The 15,280-nt window shown below is 42.4% G+C and overlaps 1 long non-coding RNA gene across 1 annotated transcript; it reads left to right on the top strand.

Annotated features, from left to right (window-relative positions):
- Positions 1 to 11,287: 11,287 nt before the first annotated feature.
- On the top strand, positions 11,288 to 12,590 carry LOC124707936. The gene is made up of 3 exons (XR_007005028.1): positions 11,288 to 11,308; positions 11,886 to 11,928; positions 12,478 to 12,590. It is a non-coding gene; the product is annotated as an uncharacterized LOC124707936 (long non-coding RNA).
- The last annotated feature ends 2,690 nt before the right edge of the window (positions 12,591 to 15,280 follow it).

The following is a 15,280-nucleotide window of genomic DNA, read 5'->3' as shown; positions in this document are numbered from 1 at the left end:
ACACAAGGATGAACTAGTACAGCAAAACTCACATAAAAGACATATTACAAGTATTATAAGACTATACATCGTCTTCCTTGTTGTTCAAACACCTTACTAGAAATTATCTAGACCTTAGAGAGACCAATTATGCAAACCAAATTTTAGCATGCTCTATGTATTTCTTCATTAATGGGTGCAAAGCATATGATGCAAGAGCTTAAACATGAGCACAACATTTGCCAAGTATCACATTACCCAAGACATTATAGCAATTACTACATGTATCATTTTCCAATTCCAACCATATAACAATTTAACGAAGGAGAAACTTCGCCATGAATACTATGAATAGAAACCAAGGACATACTTGTCCATATGCTACAGCGGAGCGTGTATCTCTCCCATAACATGAATGCTAGGATCCATTTTATTCAAACAAAACAAAAAACAAAAACAAACCGACGCTCCAAGAAAAAGCACATAAGATGTGATGGAATAAAAATATAGTTTCGGGGAGGAACCCGATAATATTGTCGATGAAGAAGGGGATGCCTTGGGCATCCCCAAGCTTAGACGCTTGAGTCTTCTTGATATATGCAGGGGTGAACCACCGGGTGCATCCCCAAGCTTAGAGCTTTCACTCTCCTTGATCATAGTATATCATCCTCCTCTCTTGACCCTTGAAAACTTCCTCCACACCAAACTCGAAACAACTCATTAGAGGGTTAGTGGACAATAAAAATTAACATGTTCAGAGGTGACACAATCATTCTTAACACTTCTGGACATTGCATAAAGCTACTGGACATTAATGGATCAAAGAAATTCATCCAACATAGCAAAAGAGGCAATGCGAAATAAAAGGCAGAATCTGTCAAAACAGAACAGTCCGTAAAGATGGATTTTATTAGGCCACCAGACCTGCTCAAACGAAAATGCTCAAATTGAATGAAAGTTGCGTACATATCTGAGGATCATGCACGTAAATTGGCATAATTTTCTGAGCTTCCTGCAGGGCAGTGGGCTCAGATTCGTGACAGCAAAGAAATCTGGAACTGCGCAGTAATCCAAATCTAGTACTTACTTTTCTATCAACGGCTTAACTTGGCACAACAAAACTCAAAACTAAGATAAGGAGAGGTTGCTACAGTAGTAAACAACTTCCAAGACACAAATATAAAACAAAGTACTGTAGCAAAATAACACATGGGTTATCTCCCAAGAAGTTCTTTTCTTTATAGCCATTAAGATGGGCTAAGCAGTTTTAATGATGCACTCGCAAGAAATAGTATTTGAAGCAAAAGAGAGCATCAAGAGGCAAATTCAAAACACATTTAAGTCTAACATGCTTCCTATGCATAGGAATCTTGTAAATAAACAAGTTCATGAAGAGCAAAGTAACAAGCATAGGAAGATAAAACAAGTATAGCTTCAAAAATTTCAGCACATAGAGAGGCATTTTAGTAACATGAAAATTTCTACAACCATATTTTCCTCTCTCATAATAACTTTCAGTAGCATCATGAGCAAACTCAACAATATAACCATCACATAAAGCATTCTTATCATGAGTCTCATGCATAAAATTATTACTCTCCACATAGGCATAATCAATTTTATTAGTTGTAGTGGGAGCAAATTCAACAAAGTAGCTATCATTATTATTCTCATCAAGTGTAGGAGGCATAGTATAATCACAACAAAATTTACTCTCCGCAGTATGTGGCACCAAAAGACCACTATCATTATCATCATCAGAAATAGGAGGCAAAGTATCATCAAAGAAAATTTTCTCCTCAATGCTTGGGGGACTAAAAATATCATGCAAACCAGCTTCTCCAAGCTTAGAACTTTCTATATCATTATCAACAATGGTGTTCGAAACGTTCATACTAATATTACTACCGAGCATGCAAAGAAGATTTCATAGGTTTTTTAATTTTCGCATCAAACAATCCATGTTTTAAATCAGGAAATAGAATAAGAAGCTCACTCTTGTACATTATGCCAAACTAGTGTAAACAAGAAACAACAAGATGCAATTGCATGATCTAAAGGAAATAGCTTTGAGCACACACACAACGGCGCCAGAAAAATACTTTACCTGAGACCGTAGTATGAGTGCCTTTTACCTTTCCTCCCCGGCAACGGCGCCAGAAAAGTGCTTGATGTCTACGGGAGCTTCTATTCTTGTAGACGAGTGTTGGGCCTCCAAGAGCAGAGGTTTGTAGAGCAGCAGCAAGTTTCCCTTAAGTGTATACCCAAGGTTTATCGAACTCGGGGAGGAAGAGGTCAAAGATATCCCTCTCATGCAACCCCGCAACCACAAAGCAAGAAGTCTCTTGTGTCCCCAACACACCTAATAGGTGCACTAGTTCGGCGAAGAGATAGTGAAATACGAGTGGTATGAATAAGTATGAGCAAGTAGCAACGGTGCCGGAAAAAGTGCTTGGCGCGTAGTTGATGGTGGTGGTATTGCAGCAGTAGTAACGCGATAAAACGATGAAACAAGCAGTAGTAACGCGATGAGTAGTAACGCAGCAGTAGTAAACAAGCGGTAGTAACTCAGCAGTATTTAGGAACAAGGCCTAGGGATTACACTTTCACTAGTGGACACTCTCAACATTGATCACATAACGGAACAGATAAATGCATACTCTACACTTTTGTTGGATGATGAACACATTGCGTAGGATTACACGAACCCTCAATGCCGGAGTTAACAAGCTCCACAATAATGCTCATGTTTAAGTAACCTTAAGTGTAAGATAGATCAACAGACTAAACCAAGTACTAGCATAGCATGCACACTCGTCACCTTCATGCATATGTAGGAGGAATAGATCACATCAATATTATCATAGCAATAGTTAACTCCATAATCTACAAGAGATCATGATCATAGCATAAACCAAGTACTAACACGGTGCACGCATCGTCACCTTTGCACACATGCAGGAGGAATAAAACTACTTTAATAACACATCACTAGAGTAGCACATAGATAAATTGTGATACAACATGCTGCAATCATAAAGAGATATAAATAAGCACCTCACTATACCATTCAATGAGTAAGTATTCTCGTGAAATCTAGCCTAAGAGACCCACACGGTGCACACACTCGTCACCTTTACACACGTGGGACGAGGAGTCTCCGGAGATCACATAAGTAAAACCCACTTGACTAGCATAATGACATCTAGATTACAAGCATCATCATATGAATCTCAATCATGTAAGGCAGCTCATGAGATTATTGTATTGAACTACATAGGAGAGAGATGAACCACATAGCTACCGGTACAGCCCCGAGCCTCGATGGAGAACTACTCCCTCCTCATGGGAGCAGCAGCGGTGATGAAGATGGCGGTGGAGATGGCAGCGGTGTCGATGGAGAAGCCTTCCGGGGCACTTCCCCGCTCCGGCGGCGTGCCGGAACAGAGATCCTGTCCCCCGGATCTTGGCTTCGCGATGGCGGCGGCTGCGGCGGGTTTACGTGGGTTTCGTCAATTGGTATCGGGTTTTCCGATCCAGGGGCTTTTTATAGGCGGAGAGGCGGCGCAGGAAGGTCGAAGGGGGCCCACACCCTAGGGGGCGCGCCCCCTTGGCCGCGCCGGGGTAGGGTTTGGTGGCCCTGCCTCCTTTCTCCGGCGGTTCTCGTGTGTTCGGATGCTTCGGGTAAAATAGGAACCCGGGCGTTGATTTCGTCCGATTCGAGAATATTTCGTTACTAGGATTTCTGAAACCAAAAACAGCGAGAAAACAGGAACCGGCACTTCGGCATCTTGTTAATAGGTTAGTTCCAGAAAATGCACGAATATGACATAAAGTGTGCATAAAACATGTAGATAACATCAATAATGTGGCATGGAACACAAGAAATTATCGATACGTTGGAGACGTATCACATCGCGCGGTGGTTATCGTTATGTTCTAACCTTCACAGATGATCTGAGTAGATATGGGTATATCTATTTCATGAAACATAAATCCGAAACTTTTGAGAAGTTTAAGGAATTCCAAAGTGAAGTAGAAAATCAACGTAACAAGAAGATTAAATTTCTACGATCTGATCGTGGAGGTGAATATCTGAGTTATGAGTTTGGCATGCATTTAAAAAAATGCGGAATACTTTCACAATTGACACCGCCGGGAACACCACAACGAAACGGTGTGTCCGAACGTCGTAATCGAACTCTCTTAGATATGGTTCGTTCTATGATGTCTCTTACTGATTTGCCGTTATCATTTTGGAGTTATGCATTAGAGACAGCCGCATTCACTTTAAATAGAGCACCATCAAAATCCGTAGAAACGACACCGTATGAATTATGGTTTAATAAGAAACCTAAGCTGTCGTTCCTTAAAGTTTGGGGTTGCGAAGCCTATGTAAAAAAGTTACAACCGGACAAGCTAGAACCCAATGCGGAGAAATGCGTCTTCATAGGATACCCTAAGGAAACTATAGGGTACACTTTCTATCACAGATCCGAAGGCAAAATCTTTGTTGCTAAGAACGGAACCTTTCTTGAGAAAGAATTTCTCACTAAAGAAGTGACTCGGAAGAAAAGTAGAACTCGATGAGATTAATGAATCTATACTCGTTGATCGGAGTAGCGCAATGACCGGAAGATGTACCTGTACCGCCTACACCGGCAACGAGAGGAAGCTAATGATAATGATCATGAAACTTCGAACGAGGAAACCACCGAACCTCGCAGATCGACAAGGGAACGTGCCACTCCCGATTGGTATGATCCTTGTCTAAATGTCATGATTGTGGATAACAATGATGAGGACCCTGCGACGTATGAAGAAGCGATGATGAGCCCAGATTCCAACAAATGGCAAGAAGCCATGAAATCCGAAATGGGATCCATGTATGATAACAAAGTATGGACTTTGGTAGACTTACCCGATAGCCGAAAGGCTCGTCGAGAATAAATGGATCTTCAAGAGAAAAACAGATGCCGATGGTAATATTACTGTCTATAAAGCTCGACTTGTCGCAAAGGGTTTCCGACAAATTCAAGGAGTTGACTACGATGAGACTTTCTCACCCGTAGCGAAGCTAAAATCTGTGAGGATTTTGTTAGCAATAGCTGCATTTTTCGATTATGAGATTTGGCAGATGGATGTCAAAACGGCGTTCCTTAATGGAGACATTGAGGAAGAGTTGTATATGGTACAACCCAAAGGTTTTGTTGATCCTAAAAATGCTGAAAAAGTATGCAAACTTCAGCGTTCAATCTATGGACTGAAGCAAGCATCGAGAAGTTGGAACCGACGTTTTGATAAGGTGATCAAAGACTTCGGGTTTATACAGTGTCATGGAGAGGCCTCGTATTTACAAGAAAGTGAGTGGGAGCTCCGTAGCATTCCTGATATTATATGTAGATGACATATTATTGATTGGGAATGATATAGAACTATTAAGCGAGTGTAAAAGGTTATTTGAATAATAGTTTTTCAATGAAAGACCTTGGTGAAGCATCGTATATATTAGGCATCAAGATTTATAGAGATAGATCAAGACGCCTAATAGGGCTATCGCAGAGTACATACTCGGACAAGATTCTAAAGAAGTTTAGAATGGACGAAAGTAAGAAAGGGTTTTTACCTATGTTACCGAGCAAGGTCTTGAGTAAGACTCAAGGACCGGCTACGGCAGAAGAAAGAGAAAGGATGAATCAGATCCCCTATGCTTCGGCGGTAGGCTCTATTATGTATGCCATGCTATGTACAAGACCGGATATAGCGCATGTCGTTAGTTTGACTAGCGGATATCAAAGTGATCCGGGAATGGAGCACTTGGACAACGGTCAAGAATATCCTGAAGTACTTAAAAAGAACTAAGGATATGTTTCTTTGTTATGGAGGTGACCAAGAGCTCGTTGTAACAAGTTACACCGATGCAAGTTGGAACACTGATCCTGATGACTCTAAGTCACAGTTTGGGTACGTGTTTATATTGAATGGTGCTGCGATAGAGCTGGGCAAGCTCGAAGCGAGTGCACGGTGGCGAAGTCTTCAACGAGAATCGGAGTACATAGCGGCTTCAGAGGCTTCATCAGAAGCGGTATGGATGAAGAGGTTCATTGTAGAGCTCGGTGTGGTTCCGAGTGCATTGGACCCACTAGTCATATACTGTGACAACATGGGTGCCATCGCCAATGCACAAGAACCAAGGTCACACAAGAGGCTGAAGCATATCAAGCTGCGTTACCACTCGATTCGCGAGTACATCGAAGATGGAGAAGTAAAGATTTGCAAAGTACACACCGATCCGAATGTAGCAGATCCATTGACTAAAGCTCTCCCTAGGGCAAAGCATGACCAACACCAGAATGCCATGGGTGTTAGGTTGCTTACAATGTAATCTAGATTATTCTCTAGTGCAAGTGGGAGACTGTTAGAGATATGCCCAAGAGGCAATAATAAAGTGGTTATTATATATCTTATGTTTATGATAAATGTTTATATACCATGCTATAATTGTATTAACCGAAACATTGATACATGTGTGATATGTAAACAACAAAGAGTCCCTAGTATGCCTCTTAACTAGCTTGTTGATTAATGGATGATTAGTTTCATAATCATGAACATTGGATGTTATTAATAACAAGGTTATATCATTGTATGAATGATGTAATGGATACACCCAATTAAGCGTAGCATAAGATCTCGTCATTAAGTTATTTGCTATAAGCTTTCGATACATAGTTACCTAGTCCTTATGACCATGAGATCATGTAAATCACTTATACCGGAAAGGTACTTTGATTACACCAAACGCCACTGCGTAAATGGGTGGCTATAAAGGTGGGATTAAGTATCCGGAAAGTATGAGTTGAGGCATATGGATCAACGATGGGATTTGTCCATCCCGATGACGGATAGATATACTCTCGGGCCCTCTCGGTGGAATGTCGTCTAATGTCTTGCAAGCATATGAATAAGTTCATAAGAGACCACATACCACGATACGAGTAAAGAGTACTTGTCGGAGACGAGGTTGAACAAGGTATAGAGTGATACCGAAGATCAAACCTCGGACAAGTAAAATATCGCGAGACAAAGGGAATTGGTATTGTATGTGAATGGTTCATTCGATCACTAAATTCATCGTTGAATATGTGGGAGCCATTATGGATCTCCAGATCCCGCTATTGGTTATTGGTCGGAGTGAGTACTCAACCATGTCCGCATAGTTCACGAACCGTAGGGTGACACACTTAAAGTTGGATGTTGAAATGGTAGTTCTTGAATATGGAATGGAGTTGGAATATTTGTTCGAAGTCCCGAATGTGATCCCGGACATCACGAGGAGTTCCAGAATGGTCCGGAGAATAAGGTTCATATATAGGATGTCATTTTATGTGAATAAAATGTCGCGGAAGGTTCTATGGAAGGTTCTAGAAGGTTCTAGAAAAGTCCGGAAGAAACCACCAAGGAAGGTGGAGTCCACATGGGACTCCACCTCCATGGCCGGCCAACCCTAGTGGGGGAGGAGTCCCAAGTGGACTCCCCTTAGGGGGCCGGCCACCCCCACATGGGAGGTGGAACTCCCACCTTGGTGGGAGTCCTAGCTTGGCTAGGTTTCCCCCCTCCTATGGAAGGTTTTTGGTTCGGGTCTTATTCGAAGACTTGGACACCACCTCTTGGGGTTCCACCTATATAATGAGGGGCCAAGGGGAGGGGGCCGGCCACCCCAAGACCACAGCCTGGCCGACCCCCTTGAGTGGCCGGCCACCCCCTCCCAAACCCTAGCCGCCCCGCTCCTCCACTTCCCGCACGCTTAGCGAAGCTCCGCCGGACTTCTCCACCACCACCGACACCACGCCGTCGTGCTGTCGGATTCAAGAGGAGCTACTAGTTCCGCTGCCCGCTGGAACGGGGAGGTGGACGTCGTCTTCATCAACAACCGAACGTGTGACCGAGTACGGAGGTGCACTACAAGAAATGTGTTAACTAGTGACCTTCTCGAAGTGACCGTAGAAGAAATGGTCATATATTTATGACCACCGGACACGAAATGGTCTTAAGGCGTTTGGGAGGGTCAAAATGCTAAATCACAACGACCATTTTTCTTAGAAAGGTCATAATTTCCTTCTACAAAATGGTCATAGAGAAGATGATACAGTATACAGACTTATCTTAGACGATCACGACCAATTTAAATGGTCATGACTGTTAACTCATGATATCTTAAAATTGGAGGCGGAATCTGGATATTAATCTTGTGTAGACATGTCAAAGTTGTGTAGTTAAATATATGTATTTATATTATTTTTTTATATTGTTTTGCACAATTTCTTGCCTATGTATCTAAAACTTGTGTAGTCAATTGACTACACTGATATAGTGTGGCTCCCTCATTTCTTAAAATGACTAGTTGGCCAACTCAGCGATTTCGCCTATGTGTCATATCAATGTGTCAATTATGCTTACGTGTTTAGATAGAACTAGGTTCAAATTTATAACCGACAAATGGGACTCACACATTGAGCATGTGCACGGTGTGATCCAACTACATATAGCCTAACCAATGACACGTGTAACCTACCTGGCACGTGGGTCCTTTTCTTACCTAGCTTTTTTTGGTCCGCCCAATCCTACGAGCCTCACGCTTCTTTTGCCTCCACTCCTTAGCGAAATTTTTGGCAGCCCGCCCAAACCCCGCGCCTCTTTCTTCCCCCAAATTCACGTGCCTGCAACCCAATAATGCATAGGGCCCCACCTAGTAGCCATATCAGAGTCTAAAAAAAAAACCTAGTAGCCATATCAATCCAGATCTTGCTCTCCCACTCCCGAGTCCCAACCCTCTCCACCACCAAACCCTACCCAGCCGCCAATCACCTCGCCGGCCTCCGCGGCTCCGCCTCTCCCCTATCTTTGTACGTGCTCTGGAGTCGTGCCCCTCGACGGCCTCCGCCTCGCCCGCTTCCTCCAGGTCCTCTACACCGGCGCAACTACTCCGTCGTCGGCAAGGCGTGGAGCCAGCTCATCCTCGCCGTCCATGTCTTCCCCAGTGGCGCACGCACGATGACCCTCGCCAGCGGTCCCAGGCACTCCTACCTCCTCAAGGTACCTAACCCTGGCGCCCTGCACCAACGACATCGCATCTCCCGCCTCGACGATGGCTTCCTGAGCTCCTGGCTCGAAGATGGAGAGGCTGTGCCGACGAGGAGTTCTTCTACAACTGCGAGGGCCACATCTTCAGCTACCTCGCCGAGAAGGATTCAATCAGTTTTCCGTCCACTCCCATCCGACCTTTGCGTCATTCGTTGTGGAGTTGATCTGATATATGTTGATCTGGTATGTTTGTGCTCGATTTGTGCAGGATAGGTGTAGATCTGTTTGTGCTGGCTGGGTACGATCACGTGGAATAGATCATCTCCAAGAACGTCCGTGAGATATGACTGCAATAACCTCTTCCATGGTTAGTCCCTCCCTCCTTTCCTCCATCCCCTGAATGCATCGGTGCAACTTTTGTGTAGGTTGTGATTGTGATCCGTATGCTATCTTCTTATATTGTTCCTAAGGCCTATTTGCTCGATTTTGTTGTACGGTTTTCAGTGCCGAAACTTCAAACAAATACTTGGGCGGGCCAAATTAAAACGGATCAATCAAAATCACGTCTTAACTAGTGTGCCGTTCAGGGTAATTCAGGGCTACAAGGATTTTTTTTTCAAACAATCCAATAGCTAGCTAAGAATTCGGGAAATACAAAAAAAATTGCATGTTGCACGTCTTGCTGCAATTGAAGGGAGATGTTAGGTGAACTGCTCGATTAATTTTGTACCTGAGGTTGCTAATAATTTATTATCTGTGATGCCAATCCAGGTTTATGCATCTTCCTGGACTCTGCCGATGTTCTCAGCTTCTTGGCAGCTACGTCTGTTTCTCCATCCTTGTGCTCAATTTGAACGAACTCTATAGCTGGTAAGCTGGACTTTATAGATTCTCCGCAGATCAATGGCTATAGTATTGAGACGTTGCATAAATACTGTTACTGAATTATTATTTTAGTATCAATATGTTATCTAGCACTTGTATAGATCGAATTGACTAGAAATGGTAGTGTGCCCTTCTTGTTGGACTGATGCCAGGCTCTGCAGCGCACAGATAATTATCTGTTTAGCAACTTTAATTCATAGTGTGTTTGTGAGGTTCATGTCATGGTTGTATTAATCCTATACATTTGAACCCACTATATCTGGATTTATGTAAGTTCAGCCTGATTTGCCATTGGCAGGTCCTCATGCTGGTTGAGCGCATAAACATGATCTCGTAGTCAGGTATGCAGAAGTCCCCATTTTATCTACTCTGTACTTGAAGATGGAACAAACTGCTGCTTGTTTTGTATGCATGGGATCCATCTTAAGCATGTAAATATAACTATTAGTATGCGTTCATGATATCTATCTGTAGAGTTATGAAGAATTAACCGCCCGATTTTATACTATTTTGGTAACAACATTAAGTTCAAATATTTAGCTGCTGCTTATCGTACCTTGTGTGTAGCATGGTCTGCAGAGAACTGTAAGTCTAGATTAAATCATTTAAACATATGTTGTGCTTTTTTGTGGTAAATATGTACTACATCTTTATATATTGGCAAGAATTTTTTTTGAGTGAGACATGAACCCTGCTGGTTCTACTTAAGTGAACATACTACAGATTTAGACTTCGTGTGGTTTGTGGTTCATGAATGATAGCTCTAGTATTCATTGAGTATGTGAGCTACATTATTATTTTTCCTTGGTTGTCCTAGATTTCTTGACCATATCTGTGCATGCATCACTTGATCCCAATCGAAGGAGCTAGGCTGAAAGGAATTGAAGTGACGTGAATCCGTACTTAGCAAAATCAAGTTATTACTCTTGTAGAGATAGTTATACTGTGATTGCCATTGAATATGTATTATATGATGTAACAGACTAATTCTAGCTGTTATTTAAAGTTAAAACTTCTATCTTCTGTCTGTTTTGTTCTAAATGTTAGTAATTTATTTACTGCGAATTGAAATCTGAAGATTATGAAACTGACATCTTGGATCCAGATCCACAAACTGGAACCTTGCAGGTGGGACCCACGACTAGTTGACCCATCATTTGGAAAAAAAGGTAAATTGAAATTATTGAGTTGGGCACTCGGTTTACACCAGCGCGATATGCAGTAACATGTATTAGTGCATAAACCATTTGCTTGTACATTGTCACCAATAGTGCTTAGTGCTCGCAGTTGACGGAGAAGAAGCTGGCGACCTCCATGCGGGAGATCAAGATGCAGAAGCTTGTCTTCGACATCTCCGTTGGTGAGTAAAGGTTGCCTCACCCGCACGTCCAAGGTATAAATACTGTTATCTATTTATCCTATACCCCTCCTTGTTGATGTGCCCGCGCTTGTGGGATTCCAATTAGTTCCCTCTAGATATATTAGTATGTTTAGATGTGGTGATGCTGGGATCAGTAGCGAGTGTTCCACTTCGATTATAGCATTCTTGTTTCATTAGTAGTTTGTGGAACTGTAAGCCAGTGATGATCTAGCCTGGCTTGGCACTTGCATATTCTATCTGTGGTTGCAGTGCCTCTTTTGAAGTGTGCTAGTGTTTGGACATGCATCAGCTTGTGATACAAATGCTGCTACCATGTAACCACTATTGTCAGTCATGTCTGCTGCATTTCTGATTAGCTTGAATTGACTTAAATTTGTGTCATCTGAATGGCACTATAGACAATTCACATGTACGGTATTACAGGCCAAAAGAGAATATCTTACTGGCACTAAACGGTTAAACTGTTAAAGTCATCTCTCTCAATATGTTGTGTTGGAAATACACCTTTACTGCAAACATTACTGTTAACTGCATTGTTTTCATTTTTTTTTGCTAGGTGCTGGAGCTGCTGACCGGACAGTCACCGGTGTTCTCCAAGGGTATGTTTCTTAAACCCAATTTCTCCTCGTTGGCCCAAGTTCTGTCTGCACTCTTGACTCACTAGTAAATGCAGAGAAAAGCTAGATCATTCTGTCACCTGCATAACTGAGTTATATTGCTACTGCATCCTTCTCCATACGGTGTCTCAGACTTTTTTTTATCTTTCTCATCTAGCACGCATAACAAACTAGGATGCAGATTTAATCTGTACAAACTTAATTACGTATGCATAAGTAGCTGCATAATGCACACTCAGCATTGCAATACGGAAATCTTCATTAGAATGCCAACTACTAGAGACACTGGATGCTTATGTGTAATCTCGAACATTCATTTGAACATTACGAATAAAAAGAGTTTGATGGGTGTAAAATTCTGTGTATAAATTATGTGTAATCTTCATTTCTGTCTTTCTAACCTGTTGATATATATTTTAATGATCTGTGCTTAATCTTCGTTGTGCATCATACAGTTTTACTCTGTTTTTTATTTCTGTTGGAACTTTTGATAAACATAATATATTATTCTTCTTTGTAATTGTAATGCAGGTGCATCATTTCACGTCACATCCATTTTGTTTATTGACAGTATGCAAAGGTTTTACAAGAGCTCCACGCTGAAAGAAGTTTGAAGACACGTGAAGCCCTACTCAGCAAAAAGTACGAATCCCCTTCTTGGCAACCGATCGCTCGAGCGAGCGAATCTTGTCGGCGCGGAGCGCTCGCGCGGACGCGCGAAGGCAATTCCCTTTTCGCCGCGTCACGCGTGTCACGCTCGTTTCTATTTTTGGTAACCGATCGACTTTCCCTTTTCGGCCCGTCGTTTTCGAATTATTTCGAATCGATTTGGGGTTCGCCTCCTTCCGCCCGTTATCCTCTCTCCCCTGTTCTCGTCTCATTCAGCCCTGACGGAGAGGGCGACGGCGACGGCGGACGGCGGAGTCGGCGCTCCGGTTCCTCGTGTCTAGTGCGCGACCTAGATTTCTCCTGCCGTCGCTTCACTAGCAAGCTCCAGTCGAGTTCGGCGCTGTAAGGTTAGTATTCCAACTGGATCTAGTGGGGAGATCTAGGTCTCGCCGGCCGGGTTGTTTGTCCGGCGAGGGATTGTTTTCCACCGTGGAGTTCCGGCGATGGATTGTTCCGGCGAGGGTTTGTCTTTTTGGGTGGATTTTGTTCTCCGCCTAGGTTCCTGATTCGTTCCTCTGTTCACAAACCTCTGTTATCTGGGTCTCGTCGGCCGGTATTGTTTTGTGCGGCGAGGGATTGTTCCACCTTGGATTATTTTTTCTGATGGGATTTTTGGTTTTGTCCGGCGAGGGATTGTTCCGGCGAGGGTTTTTTTTTGGGTGTGTTTTGTTCTTCGCCTAGGTTCCTGCTTCGTACCTCGTTTTTCTCAAATCTCTGTTATGGGATCGGCTGTAAATTGCGTTTTCACTTATTTCAATGTTCATTGTAGTCCGATTTTTGGCCTGTTGCATTGCTTTTTGTCCACAATTTCTATGGTAATTGTAGCAGGAGAAAGCAGAGATCATGCGACTTGTTTTTCTAGGTGTTCACAAATCCCTGTTATGGGGTTTGTTTTACCAACCCACTTACTCACTCTTCATCAACTAGTATCTCAACGTTTAACCAATATATACATTCTGAAGTTACCAACCTCTTTTTTTCCCTGTTATGGTAATTGATTTTACTAAGAGTTTCTCATTATCATGGCATCTGTTTTTGTATTGCAGCGTTGTTGTTTCAATGGCGGGCAGCAAGAAACAAGGTGGTGATCATCTAGGTGTTCGCAAAATGCCCAATGCTAGTGAGCGCGCTAGGAATCGGGCGTCTCCTCTCCCTGTTGTCAGGTTATATGAACATCTAAGTTCTGATCGGAAGAACTCGATTGGGGATATGGATCTTGGTTCAATGCTTGACATCAAGTGCCATGTTCTTCACAATCCATTGATAAGCTGGCTCGCTCCTTTGTATGATAGTCATTCCCGAGAGTTTGTCATTCAAGGGCGTGGTAGAATCCCTCTCAATGCTGATTCCATTTACCGTACACTCGGTCTTCCGCGGGGGATATTCCTATTGTGTATGCAATGGATTACTGTCATAGAGGCTCGTCTAGGTCCTTTGTTATTTCCTGGCCATAGCAGCACGCCGAAGATTACTGGTGTGTTCACAATGCTGTCGAGAGATGACTCGGTATGATGACATTTTCAAGCAAGTTTGGATGATGTATCTTGTTTGTACTTTGCTTGCACCAACAACGTCTAACAAAGTCGGCAACGGATGTTATCCTATACTTGGTATATGTGTTATCCTCTAGTTTTTTAAAAAATCATTCAATTTTTTTATCAATATATGTGAACAATCATTTTTTACGCGGTGTTTACATTATTTTTTTGTAGGACAACATTAGCAATGTCGGGAACATGAACCTTTGTCGGTTTGTGTGCGACAGTTGCATGATGAGCTTTGTCTTGGGAAGCCTTCCGGAGGCTGCCTGTTCCATATTCGATTCTTGTATGTTGACTCTTTGGATATTAGCTCTCTTAACCTTGACCTTCCGGATGGTAGATTTGTTGCTAATATATGGTCAAAGAAAGATGTTGATACTGTGCTTGATGCTGACTTGAAAAGGGATGGATCTGGTTATGGGAATCTCGAGGTTAGTTAATCTTTTTTGTGTTTCTCATGTTATGACATGAACTTTTGTGGTCGATTTTTGTGCAAGCTGATGCATTTTTTGTTTTTGTCTTGTCACTAATATCAGTTGAAGCCACACCTTGCTATAAATTTCAACTTGTTTGGAGGTGCGGCTAGCTTTGAAAGATGGGTTGAAACCAATACTTGCACCTAACGCCTCGAAAAATGTATGATACAGTGATAAGTTTTTAATTTTTAGTTTTTTGTTTTTCAATTTTGTATGGTACCATTACATTTTTTTAGTATATCTCTTTTTTTTAAATGAATTTTAACCTTTTTTCATTTTTTGTGTGTTGTTTTTTGATGTAGCGTAAAGACAAGGTTTCTAGATTAATGGGTGAGTTTGCGTCTGGTCTCACTGGTCTAATGAGTAAGCTTGTGCAAGGTTTGATCGAGGTTGATGATGACGAAGTTGTGTATACTTGCAAAATCTGATAAGACATTACGCTCTCAAATCGTTGCCTCTCGTTCATCGCATGATGGAGGTGCTGCAAACACAACCTCTCCTATTGCGCAATCAACTTATGATCGTCCCGATAAGATTGTAGGGAAATCACCAATACGCCGTCTCAAGAATGTGCCTTGCAACCAAAGTGCTGATGCTACGGATGTTGGGGGGATGTGCCTTGCAAGCGGATTGCTGATGTTACGGATG

This window comes from Lolium rigidum, chromosome 4, assembly GCF_022539505.1.
Source record: "Lolium rigidum isolate FL_2022 chromosome 4, APGP_CSIRO_Lrig_0.1, whole genome shotgun sequence".
Lineage (NCBI taxonomy): Eukaryota > Viridiplantae > Streptophyta > Magnoliopsida > Poales > Poaceae > Lolium > Lolium rigidum.
Note: the sequence above shows the minus strand (reverse complement) of the source record. Positions and strands in the feature narration are given on the sequence as shown.